The 21,208-nt window shown below is 35.5% G+C and overlaps 1 protein-coding gene and 1 long non-coding RNA gene across 11 annotated transcripts in view; one reads left to right on the top strand and one right to left on the bottom strand.

The window, feature by feature from the left end:
• CDH12 (cadherin 12) overlaps positions 1-21,208 on the bottom strand; it is a 936,971-nt gene that overhangs the window by 429,297 nt on the left and 486,466 nt on the right. The window lies entirely within an intron of this gene.
• LOC139077855 (uncharacterized) overlaps positions 1-21,208 on the top strand; it is a 60,969-nt gene that overhangs the window by 32,315 nt on the left and 7,446 nt on the right. For 2 of the 5 annotated variants that reach the window (XR_011530440.1, XR_011530437.1), the window contains exon 5: positions 5,790-5,892. The exons of 1 other annotated variant lie outside the window; for it this stretch is intronic. This is a non-coding gene — a long non-coding RNA (uncharacterized lncRNA). Of the gene's footprint in view, positions 1-5,789; positions 5,893-6,375; positions 6,599-18,114; positions 18,204-21,208 lie in introns of all 5 variants that reach the window. 2 more of the 5 variants (XR_011530439.1, XR_011530438.1) reach the window with 2 other exon arrangements.

The following is a 21,208-nucleotide window of genomic DNA, read 5'->3' as shown; positions in this document are numbered from 1 at the left end:
ATCCTTCAACTTCACTTAATTTGTTTATTAGTTCTAACAGTTTTTTGGTGGAATCTAACAGTTTTCTATATACAATATCAGTCATCTGCAGAGACAATTTTACTTCTTCCTTTCTGATTTGGATGCTTTGATTTATTTTTCTGGCCTAATTGATCTGACTAGGAATTTCAGTACTATGCTGAAAAAGTGAATAGTGAGAATGGGCATTCTTCCCGATCTTGGGAAAAAAACTTTCGGCTTTTCACCCTTGAGTATAATGTTAGTTGTGAGCGTCTCATATATGGCCTTTACTATTTTGAAGTACCTTTTATCTATACCTAATTTGTTGAGAGTTTTTATCATGAAAGGATGTTGGGTTTTGTCAAATGCTTTTTCTGTATCTATTGAGATGATCATATGATTCTTACCCTTCGTTTTGTTAACGGGGTGTGTTGCATTTACTGATTTGCATATGTTGAACCCTCCCTCCATTACAGAAATAAATATGACATGGTCATGGTGTGTGATCCTTTTAATGTACTGTTGAATTCAGTTTGCTGTTATTTTGTTGAGGAGCATCTATGTTCATCATGGCTATTAGCCTGTAATTGTCTTTTCTTTTAGCATCCCTTTTCTAGCTTTGGTCTCAGGGTAATTCTGGCCTCATAAAGTCAGTTTGCATGTGTTCCTTCCTAGTCAATTTTTTAAAAAATGTTTGTGAAGAATTAATATTAAGTCTTCTTTAAATGTTTTATAAAATTCACCTGTGAAACTTCTGGTCTAGGACTTACATTTATTGGAGGTATTTTGATTACTGATTCAACCTCCTTATTAGTAATGGCTCTCTTTATTTGAAATGGTTTATTTCTTCATGATTCAGTCTTGGTAGGCTGCATGTTTTTAGGAATTTATCCATTTCTTCTAGTTTATCTAATTTTTTTGTGTATAACTCTTCATAGTAGTTTCTTATAATCTTTTAGCATTTCTGTGCTATCAGTTGTAATGTCTAATTTTTCATTTCTGATTTTATTTTTTGAGTTTTCTCTATTCTTTTTCTTTGTCTAGCTAAAGATTTGTCCATTTTGTTTATATTTTTTAAAAACAGCTCTTAGTTTTCATTGATCTTTTCTATTGTCTTTCTAGGCTCTGCTTCATTTGTTTATACTCTGATCTCAGGGCCTGTCCCTCAGGTGGCAGCCATAAAAGCAGGAGTGCCAGATGTGTGGACAACTCCTTCCAGGGAGATGCTGGTGATTTGCTTTTATTGTTGAAGCTAGCTGGAGGGAGAAGGTGGGAGAAGTAGCCATCTGCTCTTTTGGGCTCTGGGGAGGATCTTAGTCAGCTCTAAAATGCAGGCTGATTAGAAGCTGGACCCTCAGGCAGCAGCTGGTAGAGTATGCAGTCAAACCCTTTCCTGGGAAAAACTGTGACACAGGTGTTTTTGTTGGCTTCCTCTGTTTTAACCCTGGGGGCACAGCTGTGAGGAGAGGAGTGCTCACGCCCCTATTTAACAACTGCTTCTTTGTTTGCTATAGTCTTTTGGGATTCCTGGAAGCCAGGTCCATTGGTTTTCAGAGCTAGGCCAGCTGGGGGCCTAACCCTTGGGTGGCAGAAGATTGAGGTGCTATATGCATGATCCAAACCATTTGCTCCTCAGGGAGAAGCTGGGATTTGGAGGTTCCCTCTCAATCTTAAGGCCTTGTTCAAGGGCCTTAAGTTTATGCCAAGAGTGTGTTCCAGCTTCTCCTACCTATTTCTATATGGGCATTTTCTCAGCCACCCAGTGTGTAGGACTCACTCAACTAGTTTCTGGATTTCTCTTAGAGGAAACTGATCACTGTGTACCTGTTTAACCAATAAACCCACAGGGAGGAGGGAAATTAAGAAGCCTCCTGACAAATAGAAATGGTAAGCAATAGGGTATATTAGAGTATATGAGGAAGCCATTGGTGTAAACCTAATTCGGCCTGTCTTTGTTTATCCAAAAGGGCCTGACACAGCCATTGAGCATGCATTGTATATTTGCTTTAAACATTTTTACTATGGCAAGAGCAAATGCCCTTACAATAAAGGTGCAACTTCCTGCCACATTGGCATTCCCTTAAGGATAAGCTTCTCTCCCTAGGCTAGGAACTGTTTGCTGTGCTCACCTGTGACCACCCACCTAGAGACGACAGAACTGCCACCCTGCTATGTCCACCAAGATGGTAGACCCACCTACTGTGTCCATCAATCGCTGTGCTGACAGAGCAGTCTCATGACTATTGTAAAAGGGACATTTCAATCATATGTGAAACATCCTCTTTGAGGGTATATCACCACTCTGTGCACCCCACTTCTTTGGTGCCTTGTCTTCCTTCAGGAAGAAAGGCCCCAGGCCATGGTCCTCACATTTTGGCTCTGAATAAACTCACCCAAATTTGCATTTATAGATTGGTTATGGATTATTTTTGTTGGCACTATGTCACCATCTTGGTGACATCAGTCATACAGGAGATGCTTTGTGTTTTAAAGAAGAAATATTTTTGAAGTCCAGTTGACTATACTTGAAGTTGAAGTATACTTCAGTGTCAATTAATTAAAGTAAAAATGGTTGTTAGTGACATACTCAGTATAAGGCACTGGAGACAGTACATTTAGCAGTGAGACATAATGCCAGCTTTAATATTTTGTAGTCTAAAATTATTTGTACAATTTTCCTAATAAAGCTAACATCAATCTCTAAAGTCTGGAAATCACAGAAATTAGTAGACCAGAATTGAACTAAAAATACAAAAATAAAATCCATTCCAAGGTGTATGCTTTGAAATTGCAGCCCTCCTTCAGTGACTCAAGTTTCACATTTCTGAAGAAAATGATGAAACATAGAATGAAGACAATATTGAAAAGGCAGTATCCTTTCAATCTCGCTGGCATTATTTCAAAGACAAAATGCATAAGTCATTTTGGATAAATCTTCGAAAAGAAAACAGAGAAATGCTCAAGATTCAACATTTTATTTTTATTAAAACCAAGTTCTACAATTCAACTAAACACATAATTCCTTGGTAAGAGATTATTAACTGTCATTCATAGAACAACTTTAAAATACATTCTCTCAATAAGGACTTATGAACCTGGCTTTGGTAATGACATATGACAGGTTTTCAACTAAAAGTATTTGAAATGAAGTTACATTCATCTATTTATTAGAACTATTTTTTACTTATAAAACTTTACTTACATTAATTCATTCTTAAATACTTTTGTATTCTTCAAAAGAATGAGTCAAATTTCCACTTAATAAAGTTACCATTGTTGTAAAGAAATAAAAGGCTAACATTTCATATTCCAAACCTTTAATACAGTGATTAAGCTCTACAATTTAATCATATCAATCATCTCAATTATATAAATAAATTTCTAGACTAACATTAAGTTTTAAGATATGTCTAGGGTTATCCACAGTTAAGAATCTAAGACATCTGTACTCTTAATGCTAAAAAGACTTTTAATGTCAGTTTAGAATACTCCCAGAGTAGGCAAGTTAGCCTGGAGAGTTTATATGACTTATTCAAGGACATTTACTGATTAGTATCAGAGTCAAGCCTAGTAGACAATTACACATGCTGTACCAGGGTTAGTAATGTTTAGTAAACACACAGTTACTTCTCCTTATCTTCTCATGGAACCATTAATCTAAGTGACTACAATGGCCATTCAGCCCAAGAAAAACTTCATTATGCTTCACCTCACAGTGCATCAGGCTAAACCATCACACTCACAGGATGCTAAAAAAGTTTGGCAAAGTTGACCTATACTTTTCCTCCATGTTAATAAAAGTTGTGACTGAAAAAGATCTATAAGTCTTTTACTGTCTAGTGAACTGTTTTATTATAGAAATGAATAGTTATAAGGAGCAAAAATTACATGTAAACTTCAGTTCTAAACAAATGCACAGAGGTATGTGGGCAGATGTATGCTCAAAATTTAAATGAAGAAATCTTGCTTAGGTCCATGAAAAATTCAATGTCTTTGCATGAAGCCCAAGAGTTTAAAGTTGGTAATCCACCTTTTGCAAGGTAGGTCATTTTAATATGAAGAAGCTCTCATTTTCCAATTTTGGCCTATTTTCATTATTAATATTTCAAATACTAAACACCAAAAGACTCCCAGGAGTATTTTCAGGCTTCTTGAACAATTTGAAAGGATATTTCAAATCAGAGAGAAAATAATGTTTCTGCAACCTCTGTAGTCTTTCTTGTTTTACACAAAGGGTATTTGGGCATAAGTAAATTCTGAAAAGTCTATTTGCAATTGATTGCATGCACAGAATCCCCTCTGGATACCACCCTTTTGGCTAAAATGAAATACAAAATGAAAATAAAAAGAGATTGAAGATATGGGACTAGAATACTTATTTTTCGAATCATACATTTGTTGTGTTTGCTGAGGAGTCAGCCTCATATTATTTTCAAGTTTCTTTTCACATTCTCTAAGTTTGACAGCTGTGTATTAATCGTGGCTGAATTTATAAATTATAGTGCGCCCCAAATTTGAACTTATGATCTATTGCTTATCAGAAAAATAAGAGAACATTATCATACAATAGTGTTTTAAAAAAATCACATATTTCTAATAAACATAAGAATACTCTCAATAAAAATGTTATACAGAAATTTAACTTCTCATTATATACAACTTTAAGCAAAATTTTATTTTCCTTTCTTTCTACAATTTTCCATTCCATCAATATGAAATTTAAAACTTGGGACTTATACGTAGTGATGAATTTATAAACCCCTTTAGAATTTTTCTGTGAATATGCAAAGAAAATACTATGCTGCCATGCAATTGTGATTACACTCATGCATTGCTTATTATTTCATCACTGTGCGATCATAGAGTGTATTTACACAAACCTTGATGGTATAGCCTACTACACACCTAGGCTATATGATATAGCTTATTGCTCCTAGGCTACAAATCTGTACATGTTACTGTACTGAATACTGTAGGCAATTTTAACACAATGGTAAGTATTTGTGTATGTAAACATATCTCAACATAGAAAAAATACAGATAAAAAGCGGTATATCTGGGACCAGCCTGGTGGCGCAGCGCTTAAGTCCACACGTTCCCCTTTGGCCAGCCAGGGTTCGCTGGTTCGGATCCCAGGTGCGGACATGGCACCACTTATCAAGCCATGCTGTAGTAGGTGTCCCACCTATATAAACTACAGGAGATGGACATAGATGTTAGCTCTGGGCCAGTCTTCCTCAGCAAAAAGAGGAGGATTGGCGGCAGATGTTTGCTCAGGGCTAATCTTCCTCAAAACAAAATAAAACAAAATAGTATATCTGTATAGGCCCCGTACCATGAATGGAGCTTGTAGGACTGGAAGTTGCCCTGGATGAGTCAGTGACTGAGTGGTGAGTGAATGTGGAGGCCTAAGGCATTACTGAACATTACTGTAGACTTTATCAACACTGTACACTTAGGCTACACTAAATTTACAAAAAACATTTTTTCTTCAATAATAAATTAACGTTACCTTACTGTAATTTTTTTACTTTATTAACGTTTACTTTTTTAACTTTTTGACTCTTGTAATAACACAGCTTAAAACACAAACACATCGCACAGCTGTATAAAAATATTCTCCTTTTTTGTATCCTTATTCTATAAGCTTTTTTCTATTTAATTTCTTTTTACTCTTTAAACTTTTTTTTAAAAGCTAACATACCAACACACACAGTAGCCTATGTCTACACAGGGTCAGGATCATCAATATAACTGTTTTCCACCTCCACATCTTGTCCTACCCGAAGGTCTTCAAGGGCAATAACATGCATGGAGCTGTCATCTCCTATGAAAACAACGCCTTCTTCTGGAATACCTCCTAAGGACCTGCCTGAAGCTTTTCTTGAAGAGGTATCACTCCTTTCAGAAATATGTCCATGGTGCTGTTTTCTTAATGAAAAACCTTCAGTGTTTGAGTCTATGTTTGCAAAGTTTTAAGTAGCTTATTGAGGTCTGTAAAAGCTTCTGTTAAACCCTTGACTGAATTTTCTTCAGGTCCCTTCTTTTTCCTCTCTTGCACTTATTTTCTCTTGCCTCTTCTTCAAATATGTGTTTCTGTTCCAGTTCCAACAACTTCTCATTTTTCAACTCCTCAAGAACCACCTCTAGGAGCTCCTCAATGTGATCCTCATCCACACCCAGGTTAAAGTTGTTTGCCATCTCAACCACAGTCTTGTAGATTTTTGTAACCTCCTCATCCTTGGCAAATCCTTTGAAGTCATGGTCAAAACTCTGGAGTGTGTTCTTCCAAATGCCATTCATATACTCCTTGGTGACATTACCCTAAGGTCAACGAAGGTTCTTGATGCAGTCATAGATTTGTATTTCTTCCAGAATTTCATCAGTGTCTTCTCAGTCTTCCTCGGTTGCAGCAATAGCCTGGGCAAAGGTCCTCCTCAGGTAGCAGGCCTTAAAACCTGCTAGAACTCCTGATCCATTGGTTGGGTCAAAGAGGTGCTGTTTGGAGGGAGAAATACTGCTTTGATATTGGAATGAAGGTCATCAATAAAAGGAGGATGTCCAGAATCATTATCAACAATAAGCAAAATCTTGAAAGGTATGTTATTCTCCAAACAGTACTTCTCCATTTTGCTGGCATAGCAATTCAGAAGGGCATCTTGGAAGAGGAGCTGGGTCATCCATGACCCAACTTATTGCTCCTGTAAGTATACTGGCAGTATGTCCTTATTGATACACTTGAAGGCCCTGAGGTTCTCACTATGCCAGATCATAAAATGTTTCAATTTGTAGCCTGCAAGATTTTCCTAAGCAAGTCTGTTATCCTGTCCCTAAAAACCTTAAAATCTGACATTGACTTGGCCTCCTTATGGATGAACATCCTTTCAGGCATCCCTTTCCAGAATAGGGAGGTTTCATCCATATTGCATATTTGCCCTGGCAAGTAATTTTCCTCCATGATTGGCTTATCTAGAGTTTCCAAAATTTCTACAGCTGCCTTCACATCAGCATTTGCAGACTCACCACTCCTTTTCATGTTAGGTAATGAATAATGATTCTTGAATCATTTAAACCACCCTGAGCTAGCAGTAAATTCGACATTGTAGTTGGATCTAGCCTTTTCTTTCAATATCGCAAACAAAATTTTTGCTTTGGTTATTTACATCCTGGTGCTGGGAGGGATGTGTTTTTGTGTGTGGTCTTCAGTCCAGGTCATTAGAAGTTTCCCTATGTCTGACATAAGCCCTTAGGAAATTTTTGTTAGAGTCTTTTTGCCTTCAATGAAGCAGATCCTTTAACTGCTTCTGCCACTTTTTTCTTGTTCTTTGAGATCGCAGCTATGGTAGAATGGGACATGCCTGACTGGGAAGCAATAACCATCACTAATTTTCCATTTTTGTTGTCCTTAATCACTTTTAATTTTGATTCCAGGTCATTCCTGGATATAGCCTCTTACTAGCAACATTACCAGTGGATTTTGTATGCTTAGAGGCCATGATGAACAAAACAACACGAGACTAAATCAAGCACAAGAGAAATGTTGCAATTAGGAGACATGGTCAACACAAGATGTATGAGGCTGCTGCCGTCATAACACTGCATACTGTTTCACAGTAAACTTTTTAAAATATAAGTAGAAAAAGTACACTCCACATTAATGATAAAAAGCGTAATACAGTAAATCATAAATCAGTAACATAGTTGTTTATTATCATTATCAAGTATTGTGTACTGTACATAATTCTATGCGGTATACTTTTATAAGACTAGCAGTACAGTAGGTTTTTTTACACCAGCATCACCACAAATGCGTGAGTAATGTGTTGTGCTATGACATTATGATGCCACTAGGTGATAGGAATTTTTCAGCTCCATTATAATCTTATGGGACCACCACTGTATATGTGGTATGTTGTTGACCGAAACATCATTATGCAGCGCATGACGGTACATGACTGATATCTCTTTTACTGAGGAAAAAAATGACAAAAATTATCACTGAACCATAGTGTCAATTAATTTTAAATTCATAGAACAGCTGTGGATGTTAGAGTCATACAGCTATTCACTGGACCCCTGTGAATTATCTGCCATGGTTAAAGGAAGCATAACAATTTGCTACAGGTATACACAGGGTATAAAGTCCTAGGAGAGCAGAGAAAGGAAGTGGAGTGGTCACGAAAGAGTGTGATTGGAGACAGCTGCATGGGGAGACAAGATAAGGTAGTGGGGGAAGTGGAGGTGGGATGAGAGATAATGAAAGCACTGACAGGGGAGATGAACTGTGCAGAGATGAGGTTTACAGAGCAAGATCTGTATCCATAACTCAAATCTGGGAGAAGAACATTTCTACACATCAAAGAGCCTCAAGGAGATGGTTTACTTTTAATACAATTCAAAAGCAACAATAAAATGCCAGTACTGTCGCTACTTCCTAGGTATCTGAAATGATAAGATTACAATTCATGAATGGAATCATCAACCAACTATATTTCCCCTAGGATAGGAAACAGAAACATAGCAGAGCTAACACTACTCCGTTTGTTATTGTCAGCTCATATTTAAGATTCTGACATTAATATTAGTTACTAAGGTTGACTTTTACTAGAAAGGTAACAGAGAAATTCTGTTACATTATTTTTATCGTATTTTAGTATATTATGGATTTTAATTGCAATGTAATACACTTAGAACTTATTAATTCATTTCTGTATTAATCCAACATCTATATAGCATTATATGCGATGCGAAGAAAGAATGGAATTCTAATGCAAATTGGGGGTTATGAGAAGTCATTTAGAAGAAGTGCCTTGAATTGAGCGTTAAAATATAGCCCCACCCAAAAAAAGTACAGTGGTTGGGAAGTATTCCAGAAAGAACTGAATAGAATTTGCAAAAGCCTTGGGATCTGAAAAAACATGGTGACTATAGGGAATTTCAGAGTTTAATATAATTTGAGCTAAGGATGCACTAGAGACTGGAGGATTAGGCAAAAGATTAAAAAAAAGAAGAAAAATATTTGTTTTGTTTATTACCATGTAAGAAAAACCCACAAAACTTAGTGGCTTAAAAAAATGAGAACATTTACCTATTATGAATTGCCATTTAGACAGGGCTTGGGAGGAACAATTCGTCTCTGCCCCACTCCCCATCAGTGCTCAGAATCACCTGAAGGCTCCAACACTCACACGTTGAGCCATTGATGCTGGCAGTCAGCTGAAACCTCAGCTGGGGCTCTGATCAGAATTCCTACAGATATGTGTTGGGTTCCCACGGTGGGCATCACCTTTTGTCACCCAGTCTTAGAAGTCACGCATCCTACTTTCACACACACTATTCCTTAGAAGTTAGTCACTAAATACAGTTTATGTTCACGAGAAGGGGAATTAGACCCCATCTCTCAATGTATAAAAGTCAATAACACATTGGAGAAGAGCATGTAGAAAGGATATTTTTGCATAACCATTTTTGAAAAATAAAACCCGGTAATATCATATTGTTTCTAAAGTAAAAAGGTCAAAATGCATCCCATTGGCTTTCAAACAGACAGGAGGCACTATCAGATATGTGGCTTAGGTAGGCTCTCTACTCTCAGGCAGCTTTGTGGAGAACTGATAAGAGAGGACTTGCATTTAATGGAAGGAGACCAGCTAAAAAGCCATTGCAGAAAGTAGCAATGTCACCTTGGATTACAGCAGGAAAAGTGGAAAAAAAAGGGCAGATGATAAGGCACTTCCTGGAAAGAGGAAGGGACCTACAAAGACAAACACTACAGAGAGGTGGAAAAAGATAAGGAGTGAAACTTATGTAATTTGGAAGCAATTTTAGCATTGAGTGTTAAATATAGAAGGAAGAAAAAAGATAGAAGCAATTTCCAAAGCTAATGAAACATTGGGAACTTGAGAACTGTACATATAGAGGTTAGCGACTCAAGGGATGGGACAAATTGGATAATAAGGAGCTAGAGGAGGCAGATGAAAAGCTGATACTTCATTTATTTTTGTCCTGTTTCTTTGTTTTAAAATGGGTCAGGTTGAGATTTCATTGGAAGAGGATGAAGATACATTGGAAGGGCAAGACTGTGGGGAAGGCAGGCTCCTCTGATAGAGAACACCAGAGGAATGGTTAGGTGTTGGACAGTCTTCTACTGAGACTGATGGATGGTGGTAAGGCTACGCAGAGGCTCCAATAAGGTATAGGTGAGAGAGGGCACAACTTGTTGAAGTAGGGTACCTGCTGAAGAATATTGTGCAAATTACTGAGTTTGGAAAAACATCAGTATACATTGGAACTAATGTATATCTTCAAAAGTAAGGTGCATGAACAAGACATTTTCCTTATCTCTCATTGCTCTGCTACTTGTGAAAATGGGTCCATTTCTTAAATTCTGTATGTCTCAGCTTCCTCATCTGTAAAACAGAGATGCTTTTTATTAAATGACTTAATTTAAGAAAAACACTTAGGCTGGTACCTGACACAGAGTACACTCATATAAACATTAGCCAATCTTATTAAGTTAAAGAAATAGTTGTATAAAACCAAAACAACTCTGACCACAAAAAATGACAACATCGACTATTGCTGCCATCTTCTCTACATTGGAGCAATCTTAGTAGAGCTGTGTTAATTCTGCCCTTTGGGGAAAACATTACTTAACAAAATATTTTTTAAATGAACAGAACATTGTCCAAACAGTAGAAAAAAATAGATTCACTTCCTTGTGACTGAATATTTGAAAACATTCCCAAATACACCATATAATAATGAACATATGAGTATTTTTTAAACCTTCCCAAATATAATCATATCTTAAAATAACACATTTCCTTTAACATATAGACATACTACTACTAAATTTCTTCTTTGAAACAGCATCTCAGCAAACAGATTTGGTGATTTCTATGGTCAATCCCTCATTATTCAAATGAGTTGATGAATAAATAATTTCCCTGGTTCTCAGTTGCCATATTTTCTATGATATGTCATCAATAAGAATAGCTTTTCAGGAACAAAAGAAAACAGAACAAGAGTAAAATACTATAGTAAAAGTTACTACAAGAATAATGTTGATTATCTAGGTGTTAGGTGCATCTTAATTTTTAAAATGAATAAAAAATGGAATGAGCACATAGAGTACATGGAACAACCATATTTTTATCTATGTATGATGAGGGCAATTTTCTGTAGCATCATTATGGATATGTCATGATTGCACATTACAAAGAACACATTAAGAAGAAGAGATTGGAGATTGGATTCCAACACTTTCTTTTACTGAATAAAAATTTCTATTCAGATTTTTAATTTTATTTGCCTCCTCCCAAATTGTTATTTCAATATCCCACTCTCACTGAATGGCATAATCAACAATCTAAATAATTAATAAGACACCTAAGGTGTATCTTTATATTAGCCTCCCTCTCACAGCCAATATCCAGATCATCACAAGCTTTAAAAAGTTTCCCTTCATAAATCTCCCCCAAAGACCACTATTTTTCATCATCTCCACCAGAACCACCAGTGCCTCTCCTAGATTACAGCAACAGCCTCCTACTGGTACCTTGGGACATATTGCCCCTGTGGGGACCTGAAATTGGCCACCCCAAGATATGTCTCTTTGGCATCAGGATTATTTGAGGCTGATTGCTTTTGATAAACTGGGACAGGGAAGGAGGCTCTGAGGAATGGAACTTGCCCTTCCTTAGGACACATTTACATTTGTAAGGTAAATCTCTATCTGTAAAAGGTGCCTCCCTCTCTGTACCAGGAAGAAGAAAGGAGATGACCTTCTTTCTAGAAACTCTTAATCAATGCCAAAGGCAAGGACTTAAATCTGCATTTTATTGTGCTAGTCTGGTAACCTCCTGTAGGTGACTTCCCTCCCCCTCCCAACTTTGGCATTTCTTTAAGGATTAAGCATCTTTCTTTAGGCTAGGAACTGATTGCTGCACTCACCTGTGACGGCCCAGCTCCAGATAATTGACTTGCCTCCGGCTACACCCTCTGAGACAGCAGACCACTACCTGCTGTGTCCATCAAGCACTGTGCCGACAGGGCAACCTCATGACTATTGTAAAAGGGACGTTTCAGTCATATGTGAAACACCCTGTTTGGGGGTATATAACCACTCTGTGTACCCCACTTCTTCGGTGCCCTTTCTTCCTTTGGGAAGAAAGGCCCCGGACCATGGTTCCTCATAAAGCTTTGTTTAATTTTCTCTTGCTATTCTGTCTCATGTGAATTTAATTCGTTCTCTGGCCAGATGAACCCCCATTTGCGGAGAGGAAATGTCCTCCTCCCCTACACCCCCTAATTTGTTCTTCAGTCTTAGGTGGAATGATTGATTGATTGATTGATTATTTATTTTGCTGAGAAAGATTCACCCTGAGCTAACATCTGTGCCAATTTACATCTACTTTGTATGTAGGTTGCCACCACAGCATGGCTGCTGCCAAGTGGTGTAGGTCCATTCCTGGAACCAGACCCAGACTGCTGAAGTGGAGCATGCTGAATTTAACCACTATGCCATAGGGCCAGGCCCTTATTTATTTTTCAAATGTCAAATCTTATCATATTATCTCCCTGCCCCACAACTTCAAGGACTCTCTCCTGCTTGCACTGCCACCTGCCTCATTTCCCAGTCCGCTCAAGCTCCACAAATCTTTGAGACTCTTGTCTACAGACACACTGGCTTCAGTCGCTGATATATATACACCATTATTCCTCCCCTCCAGGGGCTTGTATGCTTGCTATTCCCTCTCAGTCGAATATCTTTCCTGTCTCTCTTTTTCTAAATAACTCTTCCACATCTGTGAAGTCTTAGTTTAATTTCTTCTTTATTCAGTAATTTTTTCCTGACCTTGAGTTACCAAATTTCAAAAGAGTTCAAAGAAATGTTTCATTCTGTACCTTCATTTAATCCAATTCCTAGAAATAAGGTATTTTTCTTTCATGTTTATCTAAACCTAATTGTTTAAGTGTATTGCCTAAAAGTTTCAGCACAATCAGGTTACATTAAAGAGGAAGAGAAGAAAAAAGCTGGAGCAGGACTAGAAAAAGAGACTTAGAAAAAGAGACTTAGCTTCATTGGAAATGTAAGCTAAGTTACGTCTCAAGTTCTTTTTCCTGCTCAAATTTCTTTCAAAGACAGTTATCTCAAATACCTGATTCCTTGTTGTGATCCTAATTTGCGGATATTTGTGAAAGATACTGAAATATTTGTAAATGTATAACGCACATGTTCAGCGATATTACTTCTATTCAGTGACCTTGAAACCGGCTTTTAAAAGACTCTGTTCTCATTTTTATCCTGCATCATTTACTAACCATCATTTCTATTCACCTCCACTCAGAGAGAATAGCATAAGAATGCAATGGAAAGGAAGAGGGGGAGGAGGAGGAAGAGGAGGAGGTGGAGGAGGTGGAGGACGCGGCAGAGGGAGCACTTAGACCTCTGAAATTTTGGAACTAGATTGAAAGAGAATGTTGAGAAAAGCACTTAGAATCATTATTTTGAGGATCAATGTAAATAAAGTGTTTTTGTAGGGAGTATATGAATAAAATATGAAAATAAGCCTTTGAGCAAAATGAAAAAAGGCACAGAAACATATGTAAATGATTTAAAACATGCCATTTATCAGATTATCCAGACATGTATTTTTGTGATAAATTGTAATTATTTCAATTAAGTTGTTAGCTGTGTCACTTATTTAACCTCAGTTAATTTTTGAGTATCATTATTGAAAATTTCCTAATTTTAGTTTAAGAATCATAAATAAGTATGTGTAGCTTTATTTACCAGTTATAAACGAAAGCTAGATATTTGTGAAGGAAAAAGTCACGTTTCTTTATGCTATACTATACTTCAAACATCATATAATATTCCAAATATTATCTTTTATTTTAAAATATTGTATTATTCAATAATCTCTTGTTAATACATTACATCACATACTGTTTTATCCTAAATCAAATCTCGGATGTAGCCAGTGTCAACGGGTTCATTCAATTTAGATGTATTTTCTCTATACACAAATGTAACAATTTACTGTGCTTACTTGGATATTTTAGGCAAACAGCATAAGTTACAGTGGTCAATGGACCTTCCTCATTGAACAGTATATAGATACAAAGATTAGCTCATGATAAACTGGAAATTAGAACAAAAACAAGCAAAACGTCTTTCACTCAGATAATCTGAGCACCCATTAATTTTGACCCTCAAATGTTCTATGCATGATTTTTTAAAATTAGATATATGCATATTCTACATAACCAACAAGTAATTTTTATTGTAATCTGCAACCATAAGAAAATGTTGATGGGGAAAACATATATTACTGTAGGTTTAAAAATTTTCTTCTTATGTCCCAGTAGATTGCTAATACTCCAGTTTGAAGACTGAATCTGGTCTAAACCATCATAGTTACAAGAAATCATCTTCTTTATTTTCATAAATAAGCTGGTTATTTCAGATTGTGGGAATACTTTCCCAGCTCTGAAACACTTTGAAATGAGAGAGTGAAAATGTCAATAGCCATCATTCTAATTATGGGCAATTTTTCCATCACAAAAGACCATTGTATATATCAACATTGCCAATTTTAGGTTTTAATTCATTGAGCCCAAGGAAAGTGTACTATTTTTATGGGTTGAGATTAAGAATAATGAAACTATCACGGCGTTTTCATTCATAAACCTACAATACTTGGGTTATTGCTGTTTTTCTTTCATTTTATTCCTCGATCTGCAGGTAATCTAAGATATGCAAAGGACTTTTTTTACCGGCACTGATGTACTTTTAAAGATATTTACCTTGGAGAACAAACTATTCAAGTGTAATTAATTCAGCCTCTGCTGAGGTAATCTTTGAAGTTGATCGAATTGAGGATCCTTAGATCAAATTCTGGCAAATTAATAATAAAACATATACGGAGATTAGTAGTATAAGACCCTAAAGGTGAGCAGAGCTGTTCTTTAACAGATGGAAGAAACAGCGCAGTAGCATCATTAAAAATACATAGGTGGAAATATTTCTTCCAAAAGTTGGCACGTGTGTCTTTTAAATCTAGAAATGACACCATCAAACACCGTCTCTGACTGTACAAGAAAATAAAAATGGGTTATCCTTCACAATCGTGCTATATAGATTTTTCTTAAATAATCAGAAAACAGTATCTTATTGTTCAGTGCCAATTTTTCAGTTTGAAATAAGAGGATTTTGAGCAAACTACATGTACCCTCTCTTTTAAATTTTGTGTATGTGTGTGAAATTTCATATCAAGACAGTGGCTTAAACAAAAAATAAAGCAGCATTATCCAATATTGTTTTATTTATATCTTCAAAACTGATCATTTTGAGTAATGTAACTTCACCCCCCTCTGTCGCTGGAATGCATTCTGTCTTTTTTAAATTTTTTTAATTGAGATATAATTGACATATAACATTATATGTTTCACATATATAACATAATGACCTGCTAAACATATATATTATGAAGTGACCACCACAATATGTCTAGTTAACATCCATCACCACATATAGTTAAAAATGGTTTTTTCTTGTAATGAGAACTTTTAGGATCTACTCTCTCAGTAACTTTCAAATATACAATACAGTATTGTTAAGTACAGTCACCGTGCTATACATTACATCCCCAAGACATTTATTTTATAACTGAAGTTAATACCTTTTGACCACCTTCACCCGTTTCATCCACCTCCCACCCCACTCCTTAGGCAACCACCAGTCAGTTCTCTGTATCCATGAGTTTGGTGATATTTTGTTTTGGATTCCACATATAAATGAGATAATAGGGAATTTGTCCCTCTAATGAATCATTTTCAGTGAACTTGACTAACACCAAACTCCTTAGGCTAGGTTAAAATCTTTTACAGCCCATGTTTTAAATATTTTTTTAGGAATTTTCATTCTGGGAAGAGATACAAGAAAACAGACAAACAAAAATCAGGCTACTTGTGTTGTACTTCATTCTTTTTAGTAGTGTTGGTAGAACTACTTAAAAATATAATTCTCACCAGCAGAATTAATTTTAAATTTCTGGAGATTAAATTGAAAGGAGTCAGGTACCAGTTGCCACTTTCGAGGGAGATAAATTAACATCATCAAAGATATAAAAGATCAATCAGATCACTGAGTTAATCCTTCAGACAAGGTTTAGTTTTTGCCTTTTAATGATCCTGTCTTTTTTTATGCTAAGGTGCACAATAGTTCTATGTTTATGCTAAGGAATGCAGGTGCTCCTAAGATAAACACATTATACAACTATGATATAATTATAATTGCATCCTTACAATCATTTTCCGATGTTCATATATTAAACACCTGTGGTTAATTATAACATATCTGAAAACTTAATGGATGCTTCATTGTTCCAGGTAAATGCTTTTAGTTTTCTCAATAATTGAGAGCTGAATGTTTAATAAGCCATCTATACTATTTTATTCAAATATTTAACCAAAATTGTTTGTGGATTTTTAAGAAACTTTAAGTGTAGAAATTAAGAACTAATAGATATTAATTAAAATCCAGGGAATACCAATCTATAGTTGTGTGTCTCGATTACATTATGAAGCTGTTCTGGACTTCAGGAAGTAGGGAAGGAAGGAAGGAAGGAAGAAAAAGAAAGAAAGAAAATGAAAGAAAGAATCAAAACAATAAATTAAAATTACTATACTTGTTAGAGAATAGCGATACAAATGTGTAATCAGAAAGTCGTATTGAATTGACTAATTTGCAATACTTAAGCCCAGGATTATGATATATTCCATATCATTTGGTAAAAATCAAATTTTATCATTATAAAGTGGGAAAACTTTTTGAAAAGGATAACAGCTCTGACCCATAAAATTTACTTCTAAAATAGTTAGCTGGCTTACTTCTGCTCTTTTAATAATAGTGCACCAAAAACTGAGAGTATATTTTGGTTAGGCAAATCATCATAACTGTATAAACAGTTAAATTTATATTCTGCGAGAAAATATGTGTACGTGTATTCTACTTAAGTCAGACTGGATACATATAAAGCAAGGGGCATTATAACAAATACTTTAATTTATTGTACAAATGCTAAAACCTTAGCACTTTAATACAAATTTGAAACAATCTAATGTACCTCATGCTACAGAACACTTTCATCACAAACTATAAAGTACCCATCTTTCAATAGACCCCATATAAAATACTGTGCATAATTCCTTCACTGAAGTTGGAGTATTCTTCATATGTTTAATTTGGCTTAAAAATAAATATCCAAAAGATTGATTATTTATCCTCTGAGCTGTCTAACTTTTCTTAATGTATTTCTTGTCAACCTTTCTCTTTTTTTCAGCTTTTTCTGCCTTCAATGCCATTTTACTTTAAAGATACACTGGTTGTTCATAAGCTACTTTACTTGTATCTGTTTTTAACAAAATTATAGCCACATCATGCACCCTGCTACAGTTGAGGTAATGTCAGCATTTTTATAATAAAAACTGTTCTTCAGAGGTTTATAACTCAACTGTAAGAATTCACACTGGGCTCATCTTGGCATATAAGGTCAGAGCCTGGAGCAATTTACCAATTTTCAAACAAATTAACATAGCCAATACTCTAAGTGGTGCCAACATAAGTCAAACACTGAAGAAATGTATCCCCCCAAAATAAGAATAACCATTTGGCTGATACTTATTTTCAAGTTATTTAGTTGTTGTTAAATTTGCATGTATCCCACACAGGTGTTAAAAGAACAGTTCTAGGAGAGAGAGAAGGCAAAAAATGATGGCTTTCCTCCAAGCAACTAACACTAACATATGTGGCCATAAAATAAATAGCCTTCATGGCAGGTGGCTTATTCCTCAAACAACAACCCAATCTCTCAGTATTTCACATAGACAACTATGTAAAATATGTTAAAGTTCTGTTGAGAAAAAGAAACTGTCATATCAATAACCTTCTCAAACCATTTGAAAAATACCATAAAACTCCACAAACATTTTCCTCATTTCATATAATATTGAAATTACCAAAGAGTAGCAATTTATACAATCCTATTCCATATACTAGTCCAATTTTATATCACTAATGATACAATTCCCATTCTGTTTCTGTAGATATGCTTCCAAAAGTAAAGACACAGTCAAAGAGAAGTGAGTTTGTATCATGATTGGATCCAGGAATTAAAGATTTTGGAAAGAAAAAGGTCGGGTGGACACTCTATTTCAAGATATATCCTACTTAAATCATTCAGAGTCTGTAGGCAACCGTTTTCAAACCACACTAATGCTTTTATGTAAAGTAACAACAGAAAAAATAGAAAGGAAAGAAATGAAAAGAGTACGAGAAAAAGAAAGACAAAGGATTCCATTGCAACATGAATACTGCCATTCTGGAAAATTCAGGAGAAGCCATTCATATAGAAAAGCTATTTTAAAGAATGCAAGGTCAGGAGTCTACTATTAAATACAAGTCAAGCACTATAATATATGCTAAAAGTCAAAGAAAATCTCATCACCCTAATAACATCCTGGCCTTTTTGTAATTCCATTCCACTTGGGGAGTATATGCATCCATGTTTTTATCAGATGTAATGATGCAATTTTTATTTTGATCTTATTACATCTTATTTTAAAACTTTATAGTGTTTATATAGCCATAATAATGATAAAAATCATAATCATAATAATAGCTAAAACTTTCATAGCTCTGACTATGTGCTTAAAGTATCCTTATTTCATCTTCACAACAATTTCCCAGTTAAGTATTATTATTAACTCTACTTTATACACAAGAGGGAACTTTAAATTAGTGAGTTTAAGTAACTGGCTCAAGTTCTCATGATTATGAGATAGTAAAGCTAGGATTCAAAGGCAGGCAACATATCTATATTATGTGTTCTTCACCAATGTGTTAGATATTTCTCATTTAATATGTCAAAAAAATTGCTAGTTTTTTTTTAAAAACCTATTTCTCTACTGTTTGAAAGAATGGTTATTTCCTGTCATTCCTTTTAAGAAACCACATCACTTTGAACATCTCACATACGGGTCTACTAGTTTTCTATCGTTTCCTAGGGACTGATGATTGGAAATGATATTCCTGAAACAAAGATGTATGCACCTACTTTACATATATTTTGATCGTGTTCTATTTACTGAATATAACTATTAACCTATATCCTTGTCAACCTAAAATTAGCTATGTGTGTATGTACACACAGGCACAAATAGACACATGCATTTCTAGTTGAACAGCTAGGAAATGGGATCTTATTTATTTTTTAGCCATTTGTGAAGTCGAACATTTTTAAATGTTTAAATAAATTTATTTCCTCACTTTGCTCATAATCTCTCTCCATACTCTTTCATTACTTCTATATTATGTTATGTAAATTAATTTGCATTTGCAGTAAAATTTACTAGGTTTAGTGACAGCTTAATTCTATTCATAAACAGAGAAGTCAGGCATAGAGGTATGAAAATGTTCAGTACATACAAGACAGAGTCAGAAATTTAATTTGGCTTGGTCTAAATCAACTAAGGTGTGGGGGTATTTGTCAGGGGCCGTTGGTAGGAGATATGACTGGGAACGGTTATGACAGCAAGGTCACAGTCTTCACATGCCAGCAGTTTTGAAACTTTGAGTAGTTTGATAATGAATTACATCTTCCTGAGCCAATTAGAGATATGACCACAGCTCAGATCTTGAATGGTGAAGCCGTCTGCACTGGGGAAGAGAACTGGTTCTGGATGAGAATCTAAATGAGATGGACTTGTCCTCTGCTCCATGGGTTCAGGGATCACAACTAAGGGTTCATGAATTTGGGTGGAAACTGTTTACATCTTTGTTCTCATTATTCTCTAACAGAAATTTAGTGTTTCCTTCAAGTAAGTATTTAGGCAGCAAACCACAGCAGTGGTGTCAATGTCTGTGATTTTATTGCTGAAACAATCTTAGTTATTTTCATTTCACCTACAGTTGTTGCAAATATCACAAAATGTTTTTTATACTTACTTGTAGTAATTATTAGGTCCACTACTAGGGTTTTTTTTTAATATATTAACAATTACATGCATATATTACTATGTCACCTAATGTAAATATTGATAAATATATTTCAGATAAATCTGGGTTTTTTTAATCCAAGTTTTTCATTTGATAAATTTAGAAACACTATTCTGAGAAGGGGTCAGACCCCTGAAGGCTAAGAGCCCCTGAGGGAGTGTGTGATTTAAATGATGTTCAGACAATGAGGGTCTGCCCAGGACGGAAGTATCTAAAAGGTCACACAGCATAAAGCGGGCACAAGGGCTAATTCTCTCTCTCACTTTATATCTAGTCAGTTCAGTGAGGTTAGAGTGGGCATTTGGGGTCTTAATTCATCTCAAAAAGACTAGATCCAATCTTATTTCATACCTAGCTCCCGAAAGTCCAGGACTGTGTTTTACAGGAATTTATTTATAGAAAGAAAATGATCACAGATAATATTATGGGTACCGTCAATGCCCTCTGAGGTATGTGATGGTAGATTTTGATTAAACTTGATAGCAATTTGACTATGAGATCATGTTTCACTTACTTGGTTGCAATATAAGATTTTGCTTTCTCAATATAAGAAAGAAATTTCTTCTTCCTTAACCATAACTTTTTCTGGTATTGCACGTGTAAGGCAAGAAGTGTGAGCTGGCATGGGCCCTGCTGGGAATCCAATCTGCGTCTGCAATGTGTTATAGGCCTGTCACCCCAAATTGTTTATGGCGAGACATTCGTAGACTTATAGACATTTGTCAAGGTCATGCTGCTGTAAATGACCCTCAGTTTGGAAACTGAGAACAATCTTTTCACAATAACTTTTCTCCGAATAGTTTCTGTTAGCTTCAAGTTTTCTTAGCTACCTGAGAAGCTAGCCACCAAACTTCAAGGACAACAAATTAAATCAGACAAGAGCTCTGGCCAGAGAACAGCAGATGTATGTGACTCGGTCTCTGACAAAATGCTACATACAAAATATGAGTGGGGTATCTGTTATGTATAACATCTATCGACAGAAGGTTAGAATGCTTAGGAGAAATGAGGAAAAGGAAATTGGAAATAGGAGAAATATGGGCTACTTTTTAAAGCAGAAATTATAATGACTGATTGTAATGCAAACTCTTTTTTCTCGCCAATTAGTGTTAAGAAATCAGGACCTCTGGAAAATCTGAAATA

The sequence above is a fragment of the Equus przewalskii genome, chromosome 20 (assembly GCF_037783145.1).
Source record: "Equus przewalskii isolate Varuska chromosome 20, EquPr2, whole genome shotgun sequence".
Lineage (NCBI taxonomy): Eukaryota > Metazoa > Chordata > Mammalia > Perissodactyla > Equidae > Equus > Equus przewalskii.
This window is presented reverse-complemented; position numbering and strand designations above follow the sequence as displayed.